Source organism: Gracilinanus agilis, chromosome 1 (genome assembly GCF_016433145.1).
Source record: "Gracilinanus agilis isolate LMUSP501 chromosome 1, AgileGrace, whole genome shotgun sequence".
NCBI lineage: Eukaryota > Metazoa > Chordata > Mammalia > Didelphimorphia > Didelphidae > Gracilinanus > Gracilinanus agilis.
The window spans coordinates 615,122,727-615,147,280 of NC_058130.1; the positions used below are offsets into that span (position 1 = coordinate 615,122,727).

Sequence of the window (24,554 nt, forward strand, 5' to 3'; positions counted from 1 at the left end):
TGTTTTCAATAGGAATGGATGCTGTATTTTGTCAAAGGCCTTTTCAGCATCTATTGAGATAATCATGTGATTTTTGTTTGTTAGACTGTTGATATGGTCAATTATGTGAATGGTTTTCCTAATGTTGAATCATCCTTGTATTCCTGGTATAAATCCTACCTGATCATAGTGGATGATCTTCTTAATTACTTGCTGGAGTCTCTTTGCTAGTATTCTATTTAAGATTTTTGCATCTATGTTCATTAGGGAGATTGGTCTGTAGTTTTCTTTCTCCGTTTTTGATCTTCCTGGCTTTGGAATCAGTACCATATTTGTGTCATAAAATGAATTTGGTAGGACTCCTTCTTTGCTTATCATATCAAATAATTTGTATAGTATTGGGATTAGTTGCTCTTTGAATTCATTTGAATTCATTTGTGAATCCATCAGGCCTTGGCGATTTTTTCTTAGGGAGTTCTTTGATTGCTTGTTCAATTTCTTTTTCTGATATGGGATTATTTAGGTATTCTATTTCTTCTGCTGTTAATCTAGGCAATTTATATTTTTGTAAATATTCATCCATATCTACTAGATTGTTATATTTATTACCATATAATTGGGCAAAATAGTTTTTAATGATGGCCTTAATTTCCCCTTCATTAGAGGTGAGGTCTCCCTTTTCATCTTTGATACTGTGAATTTGGTTTTCTTCTTTCCTTTTTTTTTATTACATTGACCAGTACTTTGTCTATTTTATCTGTTTTTTCAAAATACCAGCTTCTAGTCTTATTTATTAATTCAATAGTTCTTTTACTTTCGATTTTATTAATTTCTCCCTTGATTTTTAATATTTCTAATTTAGTTTTCATCTGGGGATTTTTAATTTGCTAACTTTCTAATTTTTTGAGTTGCATGCACAATTCATTAATCTCTGCCCTCCTTATTTTGTTAATATATGCACTCAAAGATATAAATCTCCCCCTGAGTACTGCCTTGGCCGCATCCCACAGAGTTTGGTAGGATGTCTCATCATTGTCATTCTCTTCAATAAAATTGTTGATTGTTTCTATGATTTCTTCTTTGACTAATTGGTTTTGGAGAATCATATTATTTAATTTCCAATTAGTTTTTGATTTGCCTGTCCAGGTGCCCTTACTAATTATTATTTTTATTGTGTTATGATCTGAGAAGGTTACATTTATTATTTCTGCTCTTTTGCCTTTGTTTGCAATGTTTCTATGCCCTATTACATGGTCAATCTTTGTGAATGTACCATGTGCAGCTGAAAAGAAGGTATATTCCTTTTTGTCCCTATTTATTTTTCTCCACACATCAATTAAATCTAATTTTTCTAGGACTTCATTCAACTCTTTTACCTCTTTATTATTTATTTTTTGGTTTGATTTATCTAGATCTGAAAGAGGAATATTTAGATCTCCCATTATTATGGTTTTACTATCTATTTCCTTCTTGAGCTCTGCCAGTTTCTCCTTTATGAATTTGGATGCTATGCCACTTGGTGCATACATATTGAGTAGTGTTATTTCCTCATTGTTTATACTGCCTTTAATCAGGATATAATGACCTTCCCTATCTTTATTAATCATATCTATTTTTACTTTGGCTTTGTCAGAAATCACAATTGCCACTCCTGCCTTCTTTTTCTCATTTTACGCCCAAAAAATTTTGCTCAAGCCTTTAACCTTAAACTTGTGTACATCCACCTGCCTCATATGTGTTTCTTTTAGACAACATATGGTAGGGTTTTGGTTTCTGATCCACTCTGCTATTTGTTTCTGTTTTATGAGTGAGTTCATCCCATTCACATTCAGAGTTATAATTATCAGTTGTGCATTCACTGACATTTTCGTATCCTCCCCTATTCCTACCCCTTCTTCTTAAAGTATTTCCTTTTAAACCAGTGGTTTGCTTCAAGCCAGTATCCCTTATCCCCTCCCTTGATTAACTTCCCTTTCTACCTCCTCCCTTATTATTCCCCTCTTTTTATTTTTATAGGCCTTATGATTTCCCTCCCCCTTCCTCTCCCCTCCCTTTTTTGACCTCCCCACACCCCTGCTCCCCTTGGTTTATCCCTTCTGACTTTCTAAGTAGGGTTAGATAGAGTTTTATATCCCAATGGATAATATAGCTACTCTTCCCTCTCTGGGTTGATTACACTGAGAGTAGGGTTTAAATATTACCTCTTAATGCTCTCTTCCTCTCCTTCTTATAATGCTATTTGCCCCTCCCCTTCCCATGCCCTCTCCGTGTGTAATAAAATATCCTATTTTTCTTATTCTCTCAAGTTTCTCTTGGTGTCCCCTGCTATTCAGCCCCCTCTTTCACACACCCCCATATCATCTTAGACCATTTAGTATTCCACCCTCTCCCTATGAATTATTCTTCTGATTACTATAATAGTGAATAATATAATAGTAAATAGAGTTCACTACAGAGAATTATACATAGCATTTCTCCACATAGGAATACAGATAATTAGATCTTTCTGACGCCCTTAAAAAGGCAAATTTAAAAATTATGAGTTTTCTTTCTTTCCCCTCTGTTTCTTATTTACTTTTTCATGTTTCTCTTGATTTTTGTGGTTGGATATCAAACTTTCCATTAAGTCCTGGTCTTTTCTGTGCAAATACTTGGAAATCTTTAATTTTGTTGAATGTCCATACTTTCCACTGGAGGTATATAGTCAATTTTGATGGGTAGTTGATATGTGGTTGAAGGCCCATCTCTCTTGCATTTCTGAATATCATATTCCAAGCCTTGCGGTCTTTTAGTGTGGAGGCTGCCAGATCCTGTGTGATCCTGATTGGTGCTCCTTGATATTTGAATTGTCTCCTTCTGGCTTCTTGTAAGATTTTTCCTTTTTCTTGGAAGCTCTTGAATTTGGCTATTATATTCCTGGGCATTGTCCTTTCTGGGTCTAGTGTAGAGGGTGATCTATGGATCCTTTCAATGTCTATATTGCCCTCTTGTTGTAGAACTTCAGGGCAATTTTGCTGAATAATTTCTGTTAGTATGGAGTCCAAATTTCTATTAATTTCTGCTTTTTCAGGAAGACCAATTATTCTCAAATTGTCTCTTCTAGACTGGTTTTCTTGGTCTGTCATTTTCTCTTTGAGATATTTCATGTTTCCTTCTATTTTATCAGTCTTTTGACTTTGTTTTATTTGTTCTTGCTGTCTTGTGAGATCATTGGTTTCTAATTGCTCAATTCTAGCCTTTAGGGACTGGTTTGCGGCTATAATCTTTTGGTTTTCCTTTTCAATCTGGTCATTTCTGGTGCTCAATTTGCTTATCAGTTCATTTGTTTTCTGAGCCTCACTTTCAAATTGCAAAATTCTGCCTTTTAAACTGTTATTTTCTTGCCTGATTTCCTTTTGAGCTATTTCCCATTTCTCTAGCCAAATCTTTCCATCTTCCTCGTCATCTCAAATTTGAACTCTTCAAGGGCTTGTGACCAGTTTTCATTATTTTGGGAGGGTCCGGATGCTTGTTTGTTCTCCTCTTCTATTTGCTCGGTTGTCTGGATTTTCTCTGTGTAAAAGTTGTTGAGTGTTAAAGATTTCTTCTTGTTGTTGTTAATCTTTCTCTTTTGGCCTTCCTGATTCTGGGTTGCGATTGTTAGCCCAGCCCATTCTCAGCTTTATCCTCACACCCTGGGACTGTCTGCACTCTTTCAGCTCCTGAGGTCTCAGGTCTGGTTATTGTCAAGGTCAAGCTCCCTGGTGGACCCCCTTGCTTGATCCTTTGCAGGAGGCTCCTTTACAAGTCTCAGGGCTCTGCTTCCACAGTCATATACCTGTCTATACTGGTTCCCCACTCAGGGTTTCAGAGCCTTCACTCATGTGCACCCGCCTATGTCCGCCTCCACCCGTGCCTGCGCTCTGTGTCCGTGCTCAAAGTCTGTGTGCATTCTTTAGCCTTTTGGAGTCCTAAGTCTTGCTGCTCTCAGGAACAGGCCCTGGAGCTGCCAGTGACTCAATGGGTGCCCCAAACTTGCACTATTTCTCTTGAGCTGGCTTTGGCACTGTATGTGGTGTGTGTGTGTGTGTGGGGGTGCTCAGGTCGCGATTTAGTGAGAGCTGTTTCACCCCTTTATAGCATGGAAATGCCCCGATTCCACATACCTTCCACGCTGTGCCCTGTTGTGGGGTCCCTCCATTCATCTGGATTTGTTTTTATGTCCCCTTGAGGAGTCCTGTATGTTTTGGTTCGGAGAGGTTAAGCGCTGCTTTTTACTCTGCCGCCATCTTAACCAGGAAGTGGTAAGGCTCATTCTTACACATGGTGCCTTATAAGGAGTGAGGATTGATAACCTAATAGAATTTTAGAGTAAGAAGGCTTTTCATCCATTTTTTGATTACTGTTATCTTCTAATACTTCTATAGAAATAAATCTTCATCAAATAATCATGGGTCAAAGGGCCCAATATTTCTTTTGGGCTGATGTCCAGCTCTTTTTCTTGGGGTCACTGGTAGCTTTTTGTCTAATCTTTTTCTTTCCCCAATTCCATTAAATAGAAATCATTCACAATCAGCAGGAATAGGGGTACTTCAAAGAATGCCAAAGGAAGAAGTGCCTTTAAAGATAATTTCTTCTAATCCCCTCATTCTTCAGAAGGAGAAACAGAGACTCAACAAAATTAAGTGACTTACCATAGTTCATAAAGCTTGCTGGGACAGAAAGTAGAACCCACTATCTTCCTTCAGGTGCTGCCATTAAAAGAGAGCTTTTAACTTGTTTTCCTTCTCCAACTTCCATTTATCCAACTGAGTCTTAGCTTTTAAAACCACTGCATTGTTCATGGCCAAGATTTGCAGTTGTGATGAGTTTCCTGCTTCTCTTTCTCCAGGGTAAATGAAGAGATACACAGTTCCCCCCAGAGAAACAAAGCAGTAATAATAAAGAGAAGGATGAATTTATAAAACTTTACAAAACTCCTAAACATCCTTGAGGGACTGTGGAGGGTGAATATATTTTCAAAGCCCACATCTAAAGAAGTGAGAACTCATTCACTGTGAAAGGGTCTAGTCCTCCCTAGTGTCATGCAAATCTGCCAAACCTACCTCAGTGGTGAGGATATCCAGAGTCAGAGCAGCCTGGCACCCTGGAGCAGGATACTGAGTACTTACAAGTGGGTAGAATTAGCACTGCTTCAATACTTATGTTAAAGACAGTCTTTTCCTCCTTACACAGGCCAATAAAATTCTGTACTATGGAGCCTCCAAATCCCATGCTGGAGGATCTTAGGGGAATTTGAACCCCAATTATGCCTTCTAATAAAGCATTCTTAAAGTAATAGGGAAAAAAACTTATTTTTTTTCTCCTACTAGCTTGACAATCATGAAATTGATCCCATTGTCATTAGATTTTTGCTTGTTAGGAATGGTTAGCTTGCTAAAAGGCTGTTACAAACTGGTGCCCTGGGAATATAGATGCAAGAATCCTTTTGATTAAGTCTTCAATCCTAGGCTGACATTACTATGCCTCCCCATTCCAGTAAGGTTAGAGGTCTCACTCAAAGCAGTTTAGTTCACCCTTCAGTTGACCATGAAATGACACAAATGTGTCCTCAATTCTAACTATGCATCAAAGGGCTTAAGGAGGGGGGACAGGTTGTATTTCCTCCAAGCTGCCAAAGTAATTTTCCCAGGTCATAGGTTTGACCTCATTACTTCTTCACTCATAAAGTAGCAAGGATTATTCTCCCCATCTTTTGAAGAGGATGATGAAGAAAACTGAAGTCAAAAGAGATAAAGTGACTTACATAGATCACTAGTATCAGAACTTGATTTTAAACCCAGACCTCTCTGGCCCCCAAGTCCAAAAGTCTTTTCCCTACTCTATATTCCACTGGCTCATCAGGATGCTAATAAAACATAAGAACTATTAAACCTTTCAGCTAGCTAAAGACTAGCTATCAGTACATAAATTCAACAGGAGCTTTCAAAAGATAATTTCTAAATATAAAAACAAAAAGTTGCATGCAAACTTAAATGTAAGGACTTATATAGACTGTATATACTTTATTGATGTGTCTGGCTGCAAATTCAATTGGCTGGCACAATTTATGGCTTTCCTGGTCTTCTTCCTACCCTTATATCTGTATGGATAGAATTTGCTCCCCAGGACTCTCTTACCCAACATACCATTTGCATGTTTACACACTGTGCTAATGTAGAGAGGATATAATTTTGGTATGACCCTGTCTGTCTGTCTGTCTCTCTCTCTCTCTCTCTCTTTCCTTGAACTCAGCTGCTGAAGCTGGCTTACAGCCAGGTAGGAAAATTTACACACATGGCCTTACTAAGTTAGAAATTTAGGCTTTGAACTTTTATTTTTTTTATTTCTTCTACTTCAAGTGATTATTAATAAACTTTATAAAATTAATACTTAGAGTTATTAATATTAATTTAAATCTTACATATCCCTGGTAGATAATGAACAAGGAAGCTGTTACTCCCTCAGATTAGAAAATAGGCGATGTCCCTACTTTCAAATGTGAGGAAGCCTCAGTGCCTTGGAGCCTCAGTGTCTCAGTGCCTCAGAGAACCTGTTTTCTTGTCTTTCCTATCCCTGAGCATAGTGTTCCCAGCTGCTATGAATATCTATGTGTCTCCCTTTAGTGTATGGACCTCCAGATAAGAAAATCTTTTTTATCTGCCTTCTGACCCTTCCTCACTCAAAAAAAAAAACAAAAAAACAAAAAAACAAACACCTTTCTCCTCAGGGAATAAGGCATTCTTTTAACTGATCTCCAATTGTCACAATCAATCAATCCATCAATAATAATTTTTTTAAGCACCTAGTATGTGCCAAGCACTTAGGGGAGTACAAAAATAAATATCAAAAAGCCCTTGCTCTCAAGAAGCTTACATTCTATCAGAGAAAACGATACGTAATAAGATTCCCAGCAGGATAGCAAATTGCCTATTCTTTCATCCTGCTAGTCTTATACCTTAAAAAAATATATTAAAGGAAGAGAAAGTGGTTTTATATATATATATATAATAGCTCTTTTTATGGTTTGTAGAAATTAGAAACTAAGAGGATTTTCCTATTAGAAAATAGTTAAACAAATGATGGTATGTGAAAGTAATAGAATATTATTGTGCTATAATAAATGACAAAAGAGATCCTTCCTGTCTGCCTTCTTACTTCTTAGATCTGGGATGATCTGCCCTTTCTTTACTGCTCAATGGAGTTCCCCACCCTATTCCCCAGCTTTCCAGGACTCATCTTATTGATACCAGACTTAGTATGGATACTGCTGGGGCTTTTACCCTTTTGCAGCTCAGAATTCATGAACTAAAAGTGATGTAATAGGTGCCTCAGCCTCACTAAGATTAAGGAAAACTGGAGCACATTGCCACTTTAAGTTGAAATAGAAAGTTTCAAAGGCAAGTAAGGAGATCTCAAGGAACGGAGAGAGAGGAAAGTGAGCAAAACTAGGAGGATTTATAAAACAATTAAAAAAAAACACAATTTTGGAAGCCTTTAGAATTCTGATCAGTGCAATAATAAACCACAACTCCAAATGAATGCAGTTGTAACATTCCACTCATCTCCCATCAGAGAGGGGATGAACTTGAAGTGAAGAATGAGACATACATTTTCATACATGAATGATATGGTCATTTGTTCATTCAGACTATGTATTGAGGGATTTGTTTCTCATTTTTGTTTTTTGTTTTTTTTAATATGCGTAAAAGACTATTAGGAGGAACAGAATAACTTTAAAATGCTTGTTACTTGAAATATTTTTAATCATCTTTTAAAAAAAGAAAAAAACAACAACACGGACAAATGAGTTAATACAAGATATATACAAAGTAATGGTGATAAAGAGGGAAGGTATGAGCAGCTGAAGGAAATGGGAAAGGCTTCATAGAGGAAGTAGCATTTGAATTGAGTTTTGAAGAAAGCAAGAGATTTTAAGAGGCAGAGGTACAGAGTGGGAGCATTTCAGCCATGAGGAGATCTTGTGTAAAGAAACTCACAGATGCAGATAAAGGGGAGGGTAAGTCCTGTGTAAGGAATAGCAAATAGCACATTTTGGTTAGAATATAGATCTTACAATGGGGAGTGATGTGTAATCAGAGTAGAAACAAAGGCTGAAGTGAGATTGTAAAGGGCTTTAAAGAGGAAACAGAGGAGTGCATATCTTATCCTAGAGGCAACAGAAAGGAACTGGGGACTTTGGAAGGACGTGTTCAGACTTGTGCCATTGAAATATCATTTTAACAGCTGTGTGGAAAAGGAGTTGGAGAAGAGAATGACTCAAAGCAAAGAGACTTTTTGCAATAAGAGGCAATATGGGCTTGAATTAGAATGATGAGAAGAAAAAAAGGAGAGAAAGGAGAGAAATTTTACCAAGATAAAACCCATAGGACTGGTCAACTGAGAGCATGTATCAAAAAAAGGAAATGAAGAGGCCAAGGATGACTCTCAAGCTCAGAACCCACACTTAGTAAAAAAACAAATAAATAAAGTAGGTTTTGGAGAAAAGAAAAATGAGTTCCATTTGTGAGTCGATTTGAAAATGGCAAGTTTGAAATGTTTGATAAGCATTTGTGTGTCAACTAGAGACCCCAAATTTGTGGCCTACTGAGTTCTAATGAACCCCAAGTTTTAGGAATAGCCTGTAAGTTGGAGACCCCCAAAGCTTGTGCTTATTCCCTGTTCCCTGTTCCTGTGAGAATCCACCCTGAAGGATATATCAGGCTAGTAGTTGCAGACTGAATAATGGACCCTGGGGTAAAAGCTAAGTGACCCTTTAGAGAAGTAGACAGCGTGTGTCAGTCTTTTAAGCTGAAGGTCCTGAGGTTTGATCCTTGAAAGGGGGATGTGGTACAATGGAAGAAGCTTCTAAGGCAAAAAGATCACTTAGACACGTTCTTGTGACCCACACTTGGTGATATAGGCGACACAAATTCAGGTATATTCAAGTGACCTAATTTACCCAAGTATTTCTCTCACATAGTCCTGGTTTCTGGGTCAAATATTTATATAAATAACAAAATATATTTTAAAAATATACATATAAATATATAGTCATCTATAGTAAAATAATCATTTAAAAAATGGGAGGTGATGAGATTATTCATAGAGAATGTATAGAGAAAAGTTCCCAAGACAGAGCCCTTGTTATACGGTTGGACATGGAAAATGACTCAGTAAAGGAGACTCAGAAAAAAAACAAAACTATTAGAAAGACTGGAAGCAAACTAAGGGAGAAGAATAACACCAGAACCCAGAAAGTAGAGGTTATCCAAGTGGAAAAAAGTGGTTGGCAGTTACAAATGCTACAAAGAAATTAAGAAGGATGAGGACTGCAAAAAGGCATTACATTTGGTAATTAAGAGATCACTGGTAACTCCAAAGAAAGCAGGCCTCAGATGAATCGTGAGGATGGAAATCATTTTGCATGAGGAAACAAGTAAGTGAGAGGAGAATTAAAGTTGTTAAAGAGAGCAAAAAAGCATTTTTTGTAGTATTTTGACAATAAAATGTAGAAGATCTTTAGGATGAAGGCTTGACAGGCTGGTAGGGTACAGTGACTTTTTTCCCCACTTTTTTTTTAATTTTTTAGAAAAATTTTTTCCATGGTTACATGATTCATGTTCTTGTTCTCTCTTCCCCTACCCCCCCTCAACCCCCTGTCCCCTGTAGCCTACGCGCATTTACACTGGTTTCTTCATGTGTCATCGATCAAGACCTATTTCCATATTATTGATAACTGCTCTAGGGTGGTCATTAAGAGTCTACATTCCAAATCATGTCCGCATCAACCCGTGTTCAAGCAGTTGTTTTTCTCCTATTTCCACTCCTGTAGTTCTTTCTCTGAATGTGGGTAGCGTTCTTTTCCATAAACCCCTCAGAATTGTCCTGGGTCATTTCATTGCTGCTAGTACAGAAGTCCATTACATTTGATTTTACACAGTGTAACAGTCTCTGTGTACAATGTTCTCCTGGTTCTGCTCGTTTCACTCTGCATCAATTCCTGGAGGTCATTCCAGTTCATGTGGAATTCCACTACTTCATTATTCCTTTGAGCACAATAGTATTCCATCACCAACAAATACCACAATTTGTTAAGCCATTCTCCAATTGACAGGCATACCCTCGTTTTACAGGTTTTTGCCACCACAAAAAGTGCAGCAATAAATATTTTTGTACAAGTCTTTTTATCTATGATCTCTTTGGTGTACAAACCCAACAAATCAAAGGGCAGTTAGTCTTTTAGTGCTCTTTGGGCATAGTTCCAAATTGCCATCCAGAATGGTTGGATCAATTCACAACTCCACCAGCAATGCATTAATGTCCCAATTTTGCCACATCCCCTCCAACATTCATTATTCTCCCCTGCTATCATATTAGCCAGTCTGCTGGGTGTAACGTGATACCTCCCCCGTAGCCTGCAGAGAACCTAACTATAAACCTCCATTGCTAGATGGGGAAAGATCTTTCATCAAAGCTCATTAAATCCAACTAATTAAACTAGCAGAACAAAGAAGAAAAAATATGAGTAAATAACAGAAATAGAGAAAAGAAATCACAATTTACAACTTCTTTCCAGGAAGTGAAAAGAGAGTAAATTAAATAGAAGAAGAGGAGGAAGCTCCAGCAAATTGGACACAGGCTTTGGAAGATCTCAAAATTCAATTAACTCAAGAACTTCAGGAACTCAAAAAGCAATCAAGAGAGGCTGAAGATAATTTGAAAAAAGAAATACACGAACTAAAACAAGAAAATAAGGTATTAAAAGCCAGAATTGACCAGCTTGAAAATGAAGCAAAGAAGGCAAAAGATGATCTACAAGAAAATCAGACCAGAAGGAGAAGGATGACCAAAAAGCCAGGGATGAAATTCAGTCTTTAAAAAAGAAGAACTCAACAACTTTAAGCAAATGACTTCAAAAGACAAGAAGAATATATAAAACAAAATTTAAAAAATGAAAAATTTGAGGATGATATGAAACACCTCATTGAATCAACTGAAGATCTGGAGAACAGATCTCTAAGAGACAATTTTAGAATTACTAGTTTACCAGATCATGACAAATGAAAAAAGTTTAGACATCATCCTACAGGAAATTATCCAAGAAAACTGCCCTGACATTCTTGAACAAGAGGGAAAAGTGGAAATTGAAAGAATCCACAGATTACCTCCTACATTTAATCCACAACTGACAACTTCCAGGAATATTATAGCCAAATTTAAAAACTACCAGACCAAGGAAAAATATTACAAGCTGCTAAGAAGAAGTCATTCAAATACCAAGGAACCACAGTTAGGATAAAACAGGATCTGGCTGCATCTACATTGAAGGACCAAAAGGTATGGAACATAATATTCAGAAAAGCAAGAGAACTGAAAAATAGAAGGGAATATTCACTACTAAAGGGAGGGAGAAGACAAATGTAAAACACTGAATAGAGAAAACATGGTTTGGAACAGCATCCAGAAAATGAAACAGAATCAATTGGATTTGAGTAATAGGAGTACCCTGTAGGAGCAAGGACCCAGTTGGGATTATGTTAACATAAATTTGTTACTTCTGGAAGTTTTCAGAACTCTATTTTTACCTTTTCTTCTGCCCTCCTTAAATGTAATCTGTTCAGTTCACTTACAATATTGATTGACTGCCCATTTTGGGCTCTTTAAGAAAAAAAATTAATAATATTATTGGTAATATGGAACCCAGCAATATATCCGGTCTATGACCATACAGAAGTAGACTGATCACATAGTGGCATGTTAAAAACTCTCAACTAGTTCACATGAATCATACTAATGTAATTTTGGTTCACATTAAATGCAACCTGATATCTTATAATTTATACTGAATTGAATTTTGCTTTATTCAAACTCACATTAATTACAACCTAACTATAGTTAATGTTAGAAAGATTGTATGAAGATGGGTACACTAATGCATTTAAATGTTGGTGGAGGTGTGAATTAGCCCAACCATCCTAGAAAGCAATTTGGAATTATATGAAGTGACTAAAATATCCATGTGCTTGAACTTAGAAATTCCTCTGCTAGGTATATACATCAAGGCAGTCAATGGCAAGAAAAAAGGTCTCATACATACTAAAACATTTACAACCTTATTTTTTTGTAGAGGAAAGAACTAGAAACAGTAACTGCCCATCAACTGGGGGACTATTAAAATCCATGAATGTAATGGAATATTACAGTGAACTAAGAAACCAAAATGTTGAGTAATATAAAGAAGCATGAGAAGACTTATATGAACTGACACAAAATGGAGTAAGCAGGAAAACTTATATACAAAGAATATAGCAATGCAAAAGTATGGGAGAGAAAGAAATGAAAAAATTAAGACATAAAAAAAATGAAAATACCTAGAGTATAAGAAAAATGAATAACTAAAAAAAGTAAATAAAAAGGACAACAAAATAATTTGTAATGATTGAGGTTGGCCCCAAAGATTATAACACACATTGCCTCATTTATTTTTAGAAATAGAGGATTATGGATGTGGGACACTGCACAAGTCAGACATTTTAAATGTGTTCTTTAGTTCTCCTGTTTTGTTTTTCCTCATATTTATTCTGTTATAAAGGATGGCTTCCAGGGAGAGAGGGAGCAGAAGTGAAATAAAAATTACATTAGGAAATATAGGTGATAGAAAACTCAAACATAGCTATATATACATACATACATGTGTATTTTTATTGTTCATTCTTCATTTTCAAAGAGGACCAATAATGTCATGGGGTGATGTCTTGATGAGAATGAATTAAATTTAAGTGAGGCAGAATTGCCCCAAATCATCACACTCTCTCTTCCACAATTATTGAAGTCTAGTAGCAAGACAAAATTCAGGACAACTGGCAATGGCCCAGGCTGCAGTTGAAGATTTTGGCACCTTCGACATCTGATCCAATTCTAAGTGTTTCATGGTACCTGCTTAGCCCTCTTCATGGCTATTGGAACAAAGTGCTATTCTGCCCATTATTCCAGGGGAAGTCTTCACATTCTTTCCCCTAAATTGGTTTAAAGTCATCCTTAATCTGGTTTAGACCATCTGCCAAGACAGATTTATTGGGGTAAGAGTTAGATAAATAGGTGGACCCAAAAGGTAGATGAGCAGCCCTGAAAAGAGCTCAGCAAACTCTCATACAACAGGTGCTAGTCCTCCCCAAACACTGCTCCATATGCTTTCTCTATATATATGTATGTGTGTTGTAAGGATGGGGGATTGGACAAAAAGAGCCAGAAGAAGGCCTTTGGTGACAGTTACTGACAGTTGAGACCAGAGAGAGAATTCTGGGTAATTTTTGGGAGGAAGGAGGAGGAGTCGAGGAGGACTTCTGGTGGAGGAATGAGAGAGGGAGGAGAACATTTCAGCTCGAATCCAGTCCTGAGGGCTTCCTGAGGATCTTGCTTTGGACATTGAAACCCTGATTCCCTGGTCAAAGATACTGTCGCATCTCATCCTTCAAGACTCCAATCATCAAATTAGCTAAGTGTTTGGACTCTATTTGGGAGCAATCTCTTGGGCTCCATCCCCCACTATCCAACCTTGCTGAGAGACCCTTTCTTGTCTAACTTGAAATTACAGAGAAGGATAGAAACAGAAACTGAAGGAGAAGAGGTGAGGGGAGACACTTAGGAATGGGAACCTCAAAGGTTCCCACCCGAGTGATGGACCCCATAGAAATAGAGGAGACCCCCCAAAATCCCTCTGCCTTTCACTCTTTTCCCCAATACCTATAGTGATATTAATAAAAGATATTCATTAGTCAGATAGTGTTCCAGAGTGCCTGAGAAACCAGGGGGAAGGGAATCACAGCTTGGTCTGGCTGCCTCCATCTTGGAGCCAGACCACCCGCTGTGAAGTTGACTGACCTCAGGGCATAATAAAAGTGACACTACTACTTTTTGTCAAGAAAAGAACAATATTTCATCACAGGCCAAATAGGATCACTCCAGGTTTCTTCCTACTTCCCGTTATCTGTCATTGACTTCACTGTCTCTAAGGTTTTTGACAACCTCTTTTATTGGATCTAACCTCAAAATACCCATTACCTGGGTATACTCACTAGGACTTCCACTTTCTACTTCCTTTATTTTTTCCAATTTTATCACAAGCATTTTCATTAATAGATCCTTAGGAAAAACAATCATGGTAAGACACCTTTAGTTTATTCCTCAAGTATCTCCACCAATAATGTATGTGATCATTTTCTTCTTTCCATCAGTGAGAATTTATTTTTTTTTATATACTGTACTAATTACTATATACTAGAGAGAATTCATCTGTCAAGAGCTTGAATCATGGGCTCCAACTAACCTGTTGACTTTTGCATTTTTTTTTTTTTGTTCTTTGGAATTCTATGGAATGCTATCCTTTTAACAAAATTTGGTTAATTGGTAAAGAAGAAAATGATTCTCTTCCTGACTGCATAGGTAACTCCCGTCGGTGAGGAGGGGTGGAGAGTTTGGTGCATTATCTCCTAATTAGCTATTTACCAATTTAAAATGTCTTAAAAAGTTCAAAGGAGAAGGTGAATAATGAGCTCTCAAAATTGTATGTATATGGACCAGTCAAAGAGATCTTTCATATATTTGGTTGTCAAGGGGTCCACTGATCTATCAATTTATTGGTTATAGCTAGCCTAATCAGCAAATTGATATTCTTACTGAAACCAGCCTCTGAATTATTTTAATAATAATACATCCCTTGGGAAGGTCATTTGAAGGGTCAGAGTAAGTTGTTGACAGTTTTGAAGCTCTTTCTAATACTATAGATCTCATGAATTAAGACCTTCATTCAGAGAATTATAGCTAGGTGGCACAGAGTATTGGACCCAGGGTTAGGAAGACTTGAGTTCAAATCAATATTCAGACACTTACTTGCTGTGTGACTTGAAAAATTTATTAATTGCTATCTACTTGAGTTTTTTCATTTGTAAAATGGGATAATAATAGCATCTACCATGCAGAGTTGTGGTGAGGATCAAATAAGATAATGTTTGTAAATTACTTTAGAAATCTTGAAAGCTGCTACTATTCTTGTTGTTATAGTTACCCACAAGTTTTTTTTTTCAATAGGGATGTCAGGCATTTCACTCTTGATCTTCCCTCTATCATACTTGTAAATCCTCGATATGTTCAATGAAGTCTTATGATATTTAATAATTGTACCACTGAAGATTCTATGACGACAGAGAAATTATAACTTGTTATAGACACTTAATTTGATACCACTGAAACTCTTAAATTTGATCACAAAACCTAATTGGTTCAACAGGTGCATTGTGGTTGCTAGCTTTTCTTCCCAAAGTAGCCAACTATATATCTGTCTGTATGATTTAAGAAAGGTGTTAGGTCTTTCATAGACAATCTTCTTTACATCTTTTTTCAAATGATTTTTTTATTTAGAATATTTTCTCATGGTTACATGATTCATGTTTTTTCCCTCTCCCCCAGGAAAGGGGTACCCACCTCACCCCTGTAGCCAACACACAATTCCACTGGGTTTTACATGTATCATTGTACAAGACCTATTTCCATATTGTTGATAGTTGCACTACAGTGATCATTTAGAGTCTATATCCCCAATCATTTCCCCATCAACCCATGTGTTCAAGCAGTTGGTTCTCTTCTGTGTTTCTATTCCCACATTTCTTCTGCTGAATGTGGATAGCTTTCTTTCTCATAAGTCCCTAAAAATTGTTCTGGATCATTGCATTGCTACTAGTAGAGAAGTGCATTGTGTTCGGTTGTACCACAGTGTATCAGTCTCTGTGGACAATGTTCTCCTGGTTCTACTCCTTTTACTCTGCATCAATTCCTGGGGGTCATTCCAGTTCACACAGAATTCCTCCACTTCATTATTCCTTTGAGCACAATAGTATTCCATCACCAGCAGATACCACAATTTGTTCAACGATTCCCCAATCAAGGGACACCCCTTCATTTTCCAATGTTTTTGTTCTGCCTGGCTTTGGGATCAGTAACATATTTGTGTTATAAAAGGAATTTGGTAGGACTCATTCTTTACTTATTATGTCAAATAGTTTGTAGAGTATTGGGATTAGTTGTTCTTTGAAAGTTTGATAGAATTCACTTGTGGATCCATCAGGCCCTGGAGATTTTTTCTTAGAGTCCTTTGATGGCTTGTTCAATTTCTTTTTCTGATATTGGATTATTTATGTATTCTATTTCTTCTGCTGTTAATTTAGGCAATTTATATTTTTGTAAATATTCATCCATATCACCTAGATTGATATATTTATTGCCATATAATTGGGCAAAATAATTTTTAATCATTGCCTTAATTTCCTCTTCATTAGAGGTGAGGTCTCCCTTTTCATCTTTGATACTGTTAATTTGGTTTTCTTCTTTCCTTTTTTTTTATTAGATTGACCAGTACATTATCAATTTTATTTGTTTTTTCAAAGTACCAGCTTCTAGTCTTATTCATTAATTCAATAGTTCTTTTACTTTTGATTTCTTTAATTTCTCCTTTAATTTTTATGATCTCTAATTTAGTTTCACCTGGGGATTTTTAATTTGTTCCCTTTTGAGTTTTTTTATTTGTATGCCCAATTCATTGATCTCTGCCCTCCCTAATTTGTTAATATATGCACTCAAGGATATAAATTTCCCCCTGAGTACTGCTTTGCCTGCATCCCACAGAGTTTGGTAGGATATATCATCATTGTCATTCTCTTCAATGAAAGTATTCATTGTTTCTCTGATTTATTCTTTAACTGATTTTGGAGAATCATATTATTTAATTTCCAATTAATTTTTGATTTGCCTAACCATGTGCCCTTACTAATTATTATTTTTATTGCATTATGATCTAAAAAGGTTACATTATTCCAGTCTTTTGCATTTGTTTGCAATGTTTCAATGCATTCAATATTTGTTAATGTAGCATGTGCTGCTGAAAAGGTGTATTAATTTTGTCCCTATTTTATTTTTCCCCACATATATATCAAATTGAATTTTTCTAAGATTTCATTCACTTCTCTTACCTCTTTCTCATTATTTTTTTTGGTTTGATATATCTAGATCTGATAGAGGAAGGTTCAAGTCTCCCACTAGTTTAGTTTTATTATCTATTTTCTCCTTAAGCTCCCCCAATTTCTCCTTTAGAAATTTGGATACTATACCATTTGGTGCATACATGTTGAGTACTGATATTTCCTCATTGTCTATACTGCCTTTTATCTGGATGTATTTTCCTTCCCTATCTCTTTTTATTAAATCTATTTTTACTTTGGCTTTGTCAGATATCATAATTTCAATTCCTGCCTTCTTTTTAACTGTTGAAGCCCAATAGATTTTGCTCCAGCCTTTGACCTTTACCCTGTGTACGTATACCTGCCTCATGTGTGTTTCTTGTAGGCAGCATATGATAGGATTTTGTTTTCTAATCCCCTCCGCTATTTGCTGCAGTTTTGTTAAGGGAGAAACCAGGGATAGGTGCCTTAAACAGTAAATATGGGTCCAGGTGGGTGTGTGGGAGACAGGAATGAAAGGAAGGGGCCCAACAAGTAGGGAAACTGGGTTATAATGGCTGTTTGGATGTCTGTAACAGAAATGGCTGTTGGCCTCCAACTGCCACCCAGCATCAACAAGACAGAGCCTCTGGAAGCTGATAAGTAAAGGCAAGAGTTTAATAACACATTTTAATCAGGAACAAACTAAAGTAAAGGATGGGGATAGGATTTTCTACCTAACAGACTACGGGAAAACCACAGGGTCAAGGGAAAGGGACTTAACTACACTCTTCTAAGATCTAAGCAAGACAGGGCCCAAAGAAAGTAGTACTGGAGTCACAAGGGGAAAGTTCCTCCCAACCTGGTTCCAGCCAGGTTTGGTCAGCTTAGCTAAGTACCTGAGGATGGCTTTACTTGGGATGTCATGGCTAATCCAGGGATGGTTTCAGGATGCCAGGAGTCAACTCCACCAGAACAGATGATCCAAGGTATCCAGGTAGGGAGAGAAAGTTTGCAATGTTGTCCACCAGATCAGAAACCACTCCCTACTCGTTGCTGCTCTGCAGGTCTGATGTCCTCTGCTGTAAGCCTTTACCACTCTCCAGGATCCCAGGGAATCTGGATACAACTTCCCTAGCTCTGAGATCTCCCAGGGTGAGCAACAGGTTTTGTCCCAACCTCCACAGAGTCTCTCTCAGGCACAAGCCACTTCCTGATACCCCATTCCATGTGGAATTCTCCAGCCCTTCCTGCTAGGTCCACATTAACTATATATAAACTAATACCTAAATAATCCTCACAACAGTTTTATGGGTGAGTTCATCCCATTCACATTCAGAGTTATGATTGTCAGCTGTGTATTCCCCAACATTTTAATATCCTCTCCTAGTTCTGTCCTTTCTTCTTTCACTATTTCCTCTTAAACCAGTGGTTTGCTTTTAATCAGTCCCCCTTATCCCACCTTAGTTTACTTCCCTATCTGCCCCCTCCCTTTTTGTTCCCCTCTTATTATTTTTAGGGCATATTAAATTCCCTCCCCCCTCTCTTTCCCTCCCTTTTTGAATTCCCCAACCTACTACCCACCTTGGTTTTTCGCTTCTTACTTTCCTTTGGGGAAATATAGAATTCAATATCCCAATGGGTCTAGCTGCTCTTCTCTTTCAGAACTGGTTATACTGAGAGTAAGGTTTAAGTATTTCCTATTAACACTCTCTTCCTCTCCTTGTAATACTATTCATTCCTTCCCCTTCCCATGCACCTCTTAGTGTGGTATAGATTATCCTATTTTTCTTATTCCTTCAAGTTTCTCTTGGTACCCTCTTTTATTTCCCCCATTTTCTTTTTTTGCATATCATCTTAGACTATTTAGTACTACGGCATCTCCCTATGAATAATTCTTCTATTTACTATAATAGTGAATACAAATTTTGAGAATTACACATAAAATTTTTCCATTTAGGAATACAAATGATTTGATCTTATTGGAGGCCTTAAAGAAGCAAATTTTTTTAAAGCATTTTTTTTTCTTTTCCCTCTCTTTCTTAATTACCTTTTCAAGTTTCTCTTGGTTTTTGTGGTTGGACATCAACCTTTCTACTTAGTTCTGCTCTTTTCTTTACAAATTCTTGGAAATCTTCTATTGTGTTGAATGCCCATATTTTCCCCTGGAAGAATATAGTCAGTTTTGATGGGTAGGACATCCTTGGTTGTAGACCCAATTCTCTTGCCTTTCTGAATATCAGATTCCAAGCCTTGCAGCCTTTTAGTGTGGAAGCTGCCAGATCCTGTGTAATCCTGATTGGTGCTCCTCCCTGATATCTGAATTGGCTCTTTCTGACTTCTTGTAATATTTTCTACTTAACTTAGAAACTCTAAAATTTGGTGATTATATTCCTTGGGGTTGTCTTTTGAGGATTTAGTGTAAAGGGTAATCTATGGATTCTTTCAATGTCTATTTTGCCCTCTTGTTCAAGAACATTAGGGCAGTTTTCTTGGATAGTTTCTTTTAGTATGATGTCAAATTTCCTGTTTGTTTCTGATTTTTTAGGAACACCAATGATTCTAAAATTGTCTCTTCTAGACCCGTTTTCTTGGTCTGTCATTTTGTCAGTGAGATATTTCACGTTTCCTTCTGTTTTTGTCAATTTTTTGACTTTCCTTTATTAGTTCTTGCTGTCTTGTGAGATCATTGGCTTCTACTTGCCCAATTCTTATCTTAAAGAGTGACTTTCTACTATAATCTTTTGATTTTCCTTTTTGGTTTGGTCTATCTTGTTTTTCATAGCTTCCAGCTGTTTAATTTTGGTCTCCAATTTGCTTATCATTTCATTTGATTTGGGGGCATCTTTCTTCAATTGGGAGTTTCGTTTTTTTAAACTGTTGATTTCTTTTTGAGCTGCTTCCCACTTTTCTTGCCAATTCTCTTCCATCTTTCTCATGATCTCAGATTTGAACTCTTCAAAACCTTGTGAACGATTTTCATTTTTTGGGGAAGGTTTGGATATGTTTACTTGTTTGTCCTCCTCTGCTGTCTGCTCTGGATTTTTTTTCTCTGTAAAAATTATCACGTGTCAGTGCCTTTCTTTTGTTCTTTCTGCTGGTTGAATATTCTTGGATATTGTTAGCCATCTGAAGTCTGAATGTGGTGGGCAGGCTCTCTGTTTATGAAGCTATAGAGCAGTTTTTGCCTGAGGCTACTTTACCAGTCTCAGCATGGCTTTTACTGTCTACAGACCCTCTCAGCTATATTCCTGCACCCAAGATCTGTGCTCTTAGCCTCCTGAGGTCTCAATTCTAGCTGCTCTCAGGGTCAAGCCCCTGGTGGTCCTAGTCCACTGCCAACAACCCCGATACTGCCCCACATTTGCTCTTCTTTTAAGTCTCAGCAAGCTTCTTCCACTGTCTGTTGCCCCTCACTCAGCTCTAACTCCATGCCCAAGGTCCATGCTCTTTAGCCTCTTGGGGTCTCAAGTCTTGCTGCTCTCAGGGTCAAGCCCCTGGTGGTTGTTATAAATAAATGGGTAGAGAGAAAGAGGGGTAAACTGAATACTACCACTGTTAATTGGGTGACAACAGTGGTAGTTCAGATATGTGGCTAGTGCAAGATCACCTGAGTCTTGCCACCTTGCTAGATGTTGTGGCACCTCCCTCCTTTATAACAGTGCCCAGGCAGGATCCTTCAGGTCAGTAGATGGTATCCTTTCAGATCCCACCTGGGGTTGATTAATGATGGATATTGGGCTCTATTAGCCTTGGATACATTTATCTGACTGCGTTGCTCCCTTCCCAGAGAAGTGATGAAACAACCACTCCAGGAAGGTACTTGAATAGCTTTATCTATATTTAGCAAAGAAGGAGTATTAGGAAATGGGAAGAGGAATAGGGAAACCCTAAACTAATTTGATAATAGTAATCCCTCAGAGCTGTAGGCAAGTGAGTGATTCTGGCTTGTTTAGCAACTCTGGCTCAGCCTGGCCACAGCCAAACCAGAGCAAGCAAGCTGTTGTTTGATGTCTTTCAGCTTCTTCTTCTTGCCAGATGTTATGCCTTTACAGCCTTCAGGAACCACCCTTTTTCCACCCTCTTCTTCTTCTCCTGCCTACTTCCCGGATCCCTCCCAGGCCCTGGGATACCTAGATATCTAAAGATGAATTGAATTCCTAAATATGTAGGGGACAGTAGAATAAGAGGATTCACAGTCTGGAATACAGGTTGGCAATGTTAGTGAGGTACAAGACAGGAGTTCTTGCAAGGTTGAGCCAAGCAAGTCTCAGATCCCAATAGACCAGTGTTGAAAGCCATTATATGTAAAGAGCCAATTGGAGAAATAGGGTCAAATTTAGGCCTGTTATCTGGATTCCCTACATGACCAATCCAGGCTGAGGCAGTCTTTGTGTTTGGTCCTGGTCACCTGAGCCCTGAAAAGCCCTGGTACCAGCAGGTAGATTAATCCAAAAACAACTTGACCCCTCCAAGAGGCTATTAGGAGTCATTTAGAGAAACAGAGTCTGTAATAGATGTTTTATCTGGATCCCATTACAAAATTATCGGCAAGTAAAACTGCGTGTATGATTTTTCTGCACTGCATGTCAGATGCAGGTAGAATGGACCATCTAAGGTAAAAATCTGAGGTCCTCTTTTGACTCATTTTTAGATCCCCACATTCTCTCAATATTCTTATTGGAAAGCTTTGAGTCCTTAACCAGACCAGCAGCTACTGAGTTAACAATTCCTCTCCTTGACAATTTCTCTCCTTGATAATTAAGAAGCCTGAAACCTAAAAAATATATTACTTAGATAAGGACGGGAGCCGGACAATTTAGTCCAGACTATCTGACCAGGTGCAGATCTGTAAATCAAGGCAGAACGCAATTAGTAAACATCTCCATGAAATTTATTTCTGCTTCCGGAATTATCCCCTACTAATTGGTTGTTGCAACTTGGCCCTTGTCTTTGCACCCATATCTCTATTTTTTAGGCTTTAATGAATTGTGTATGATTTATAACCCCCTTCACAGCTGTGATTCTTTCTTTGTGTTCTTTTTTTGAAACCAGTATAAAATAAAGTCAAAAATCCCATAGCAGGGGATCAGCATGGGCTAACCTCTAGTTCGGCTGTTCTCAGTTTCTTTTTCCTGTCTTAGCAATCCGACGCCGTAAAATGCCACTCAGGACCCCTACCATATAGAGCTGGTCCTCTATAGACCAGGGTCTATAGATCTCAGGTCCAAGGGAAATGAAAGGAACCAAAAACCAGGGCTGCCAGGGTATTTATACCCCCTGGCCAACTGCCTTCTCCCCTGTCCTCATGGCCTCTGGGAACATTCTGATGTCCAATGGTCTTCACCTGTCAATCAATGGTGAGACTCTCAGCTCCCAGAGTTTCAATATAACATGGTCCCAGTTAACTGCTAAGAACTTAGGGATTGCCCCATGCTCATTCTCTTTCTGGCACGCTGGCTCTGACTCTGACATCATAGGTGGGCTGCAGGGGGGTTGATCAGCTCGTGTTTTAGTGGAAGCTATTTTACCCCCTTATAACGTGAACATGCCCAAATCCCACGTACCTTCTATGCTGCACCCTATTGTGGAGTCCCTTTGTTCATCTGGATTTGGGGTGGGCTTTGTCCTTTTGAGGTATCATGTATAGGTCTGTGGTGAAGAGAGTTAAGCTCCCTGCTTCTCTGCAGCCATCTTAACCCGGAAGTCCTTCCTCATATCTTCTAAAGCTTACTTGTGACTATCTTCCAGAGCAGGCATTTCATCTTCAGTTCTACAAAGGCCTTTAGTCTTTTCTGAAGGGATTCTGTTAAAGATGGCAGCTTCTGCTTCTGTTCTTCCATATCTACCATCATTCCAACCAGGAAAGAGGCCTCCATTTACTTTATGTAGAGAAGTTTGTCAGCTACCTACAGATCATTACTTTTAATGAGTTAATGCAACAAACATTTAATAAGTGTCTACCATAATCTAGATCCTCTGCTAATTCAGTAGGAGTATCAAAAATGAAATATGAGAATCCCTGTCCTGAAGTTGCCTACCTCCCACTGGGGAGATAAAACATGTATATAAATAAGTATATTACAAGGCAAACTTAAGTTGGCAGAGATCACTCAAAATGGGAGTTGTAAGGAAAGTTTAACTGAGGAACTGACACTAGAGATGAGTCTTGAAGGGCAGAGGTGAGGAAGGAGGACATTTGAAGCATGGGAAAACAGATGGTGTAAATGCACTAAGACAAGAGATGGAGGGTCAAGTTTGGGTAAAGCCAAAAGTCCAGTAATGCTTAAAGCCTGAGGAAGCAAAGTAGATGAATAGTTGTCAGATTGTACAGGAAAGGGATATAAAAGCTAAATTATGAAAGATCTTATTTGTAAGACTGAGTAATTTGTAGTATAGCTCCTAAGACCTCTTCAATCACAGGTCCCCTAAAAAACTATTCCAGGCTCCAGGTACTTTGTGAATCACAATCCTCTCTGAACCACAGATCATGAATCTCCAAAGATGCATTTTGCTTTACTAGTCAGGGTCAACATTTAGTTCCAACAAAGGCATTTAATGAAATATCATAGTAATAAAAATAACAATAGAACATTCCTCTTCATAAAATTTTATCTCTCTCTCCTGCAACTATACTCATCCTTAATAGGAAGAGTAGACATTCAAAGGGATTATGAATGGGTCATTCAAACACCATAGGGAATATGCATCCCAGATACATGCATGGAAGAACAAATCATGCCTTAAATGCTGAAAAGCTGCCAATTCTGGTGACATCATCATATTGCTTGTCTCCTAGGTCTCTCCCCAACAGGTATTCTATCTCTTCTGCTCCCCATGAGTATTGTACCTGCCCTGATCTCCTGCTGGGCACCATGACTGATGCTTCTTGCTGGGCATCACATCTGCTCTTGCAGCTGGTCTTTAGGTATCCAGCTATTTTCAGTAAGTCTCTCCCCTGCCAGGGAGAGTAATAGCTCTTTTAATTCAGTTCTTTCAGTAACTTTCACAATCTACAGGGAGAGGGACAAGGGGTAGTGATGTTGTTCAAAAGCCTCTTCCCTGCAAAGGTGGGGTACAACTCTTTTACCTTCCAACTGTGCCTAAGCTATAGTCTTTAGCTGAGGTTCTATCTTCGGAGTCTCCTGCTGTGCTGACCAACCACCACAGTTATACTCCTATTTGAGTTATGGTCAGAAACCCAATTTAACTCTTAGGCCTTATCACATCCTAACAATTGAGACTTGAGACACATATCCCCAGGATATATGTCTTTCCTTCTTCAAAAAAAAGGGGGGGGGAAGCTGAACCTGGGGTAAAGAAATTATTTTTTTTATTTTCCCATTTCCGTTCCTCTATTCTATGCAAATAATAAGGGAGGCTACTTGGAAAAGGTGACTTTACTGAAAAGTAGGATAAGAGCTTTGTCCCACTTCCCCTAGGTGGGGGGAGGACCCCATAGCTTATACCCTAGAAGCCATGGAAAGCCACTGTAAATTTTTTTTAAAACCCTTACCTTCCGTCTTAGAATCAATACTGTGTATTGGTTCCAAGGCAGAAGAGTAG

The 24,554-nt window shown here is 38.0% G+C and overlaps 1 protein-coding gene across 1 annotated transcript in view; it reads right to left on the reverse strand.

The window, feature by feature from the left end:
* Nucleotides 1-24,554, reverse strand: part of FARS2 (phenylalanyl-tRNA synthetase 2, mitochondrial) — a 433,185-nt gene that overhangs the window by 198,524 nt on the left and 210,107 nt on the right. The gene's annotated exons all lie outside the window — the stretch shown is intronic.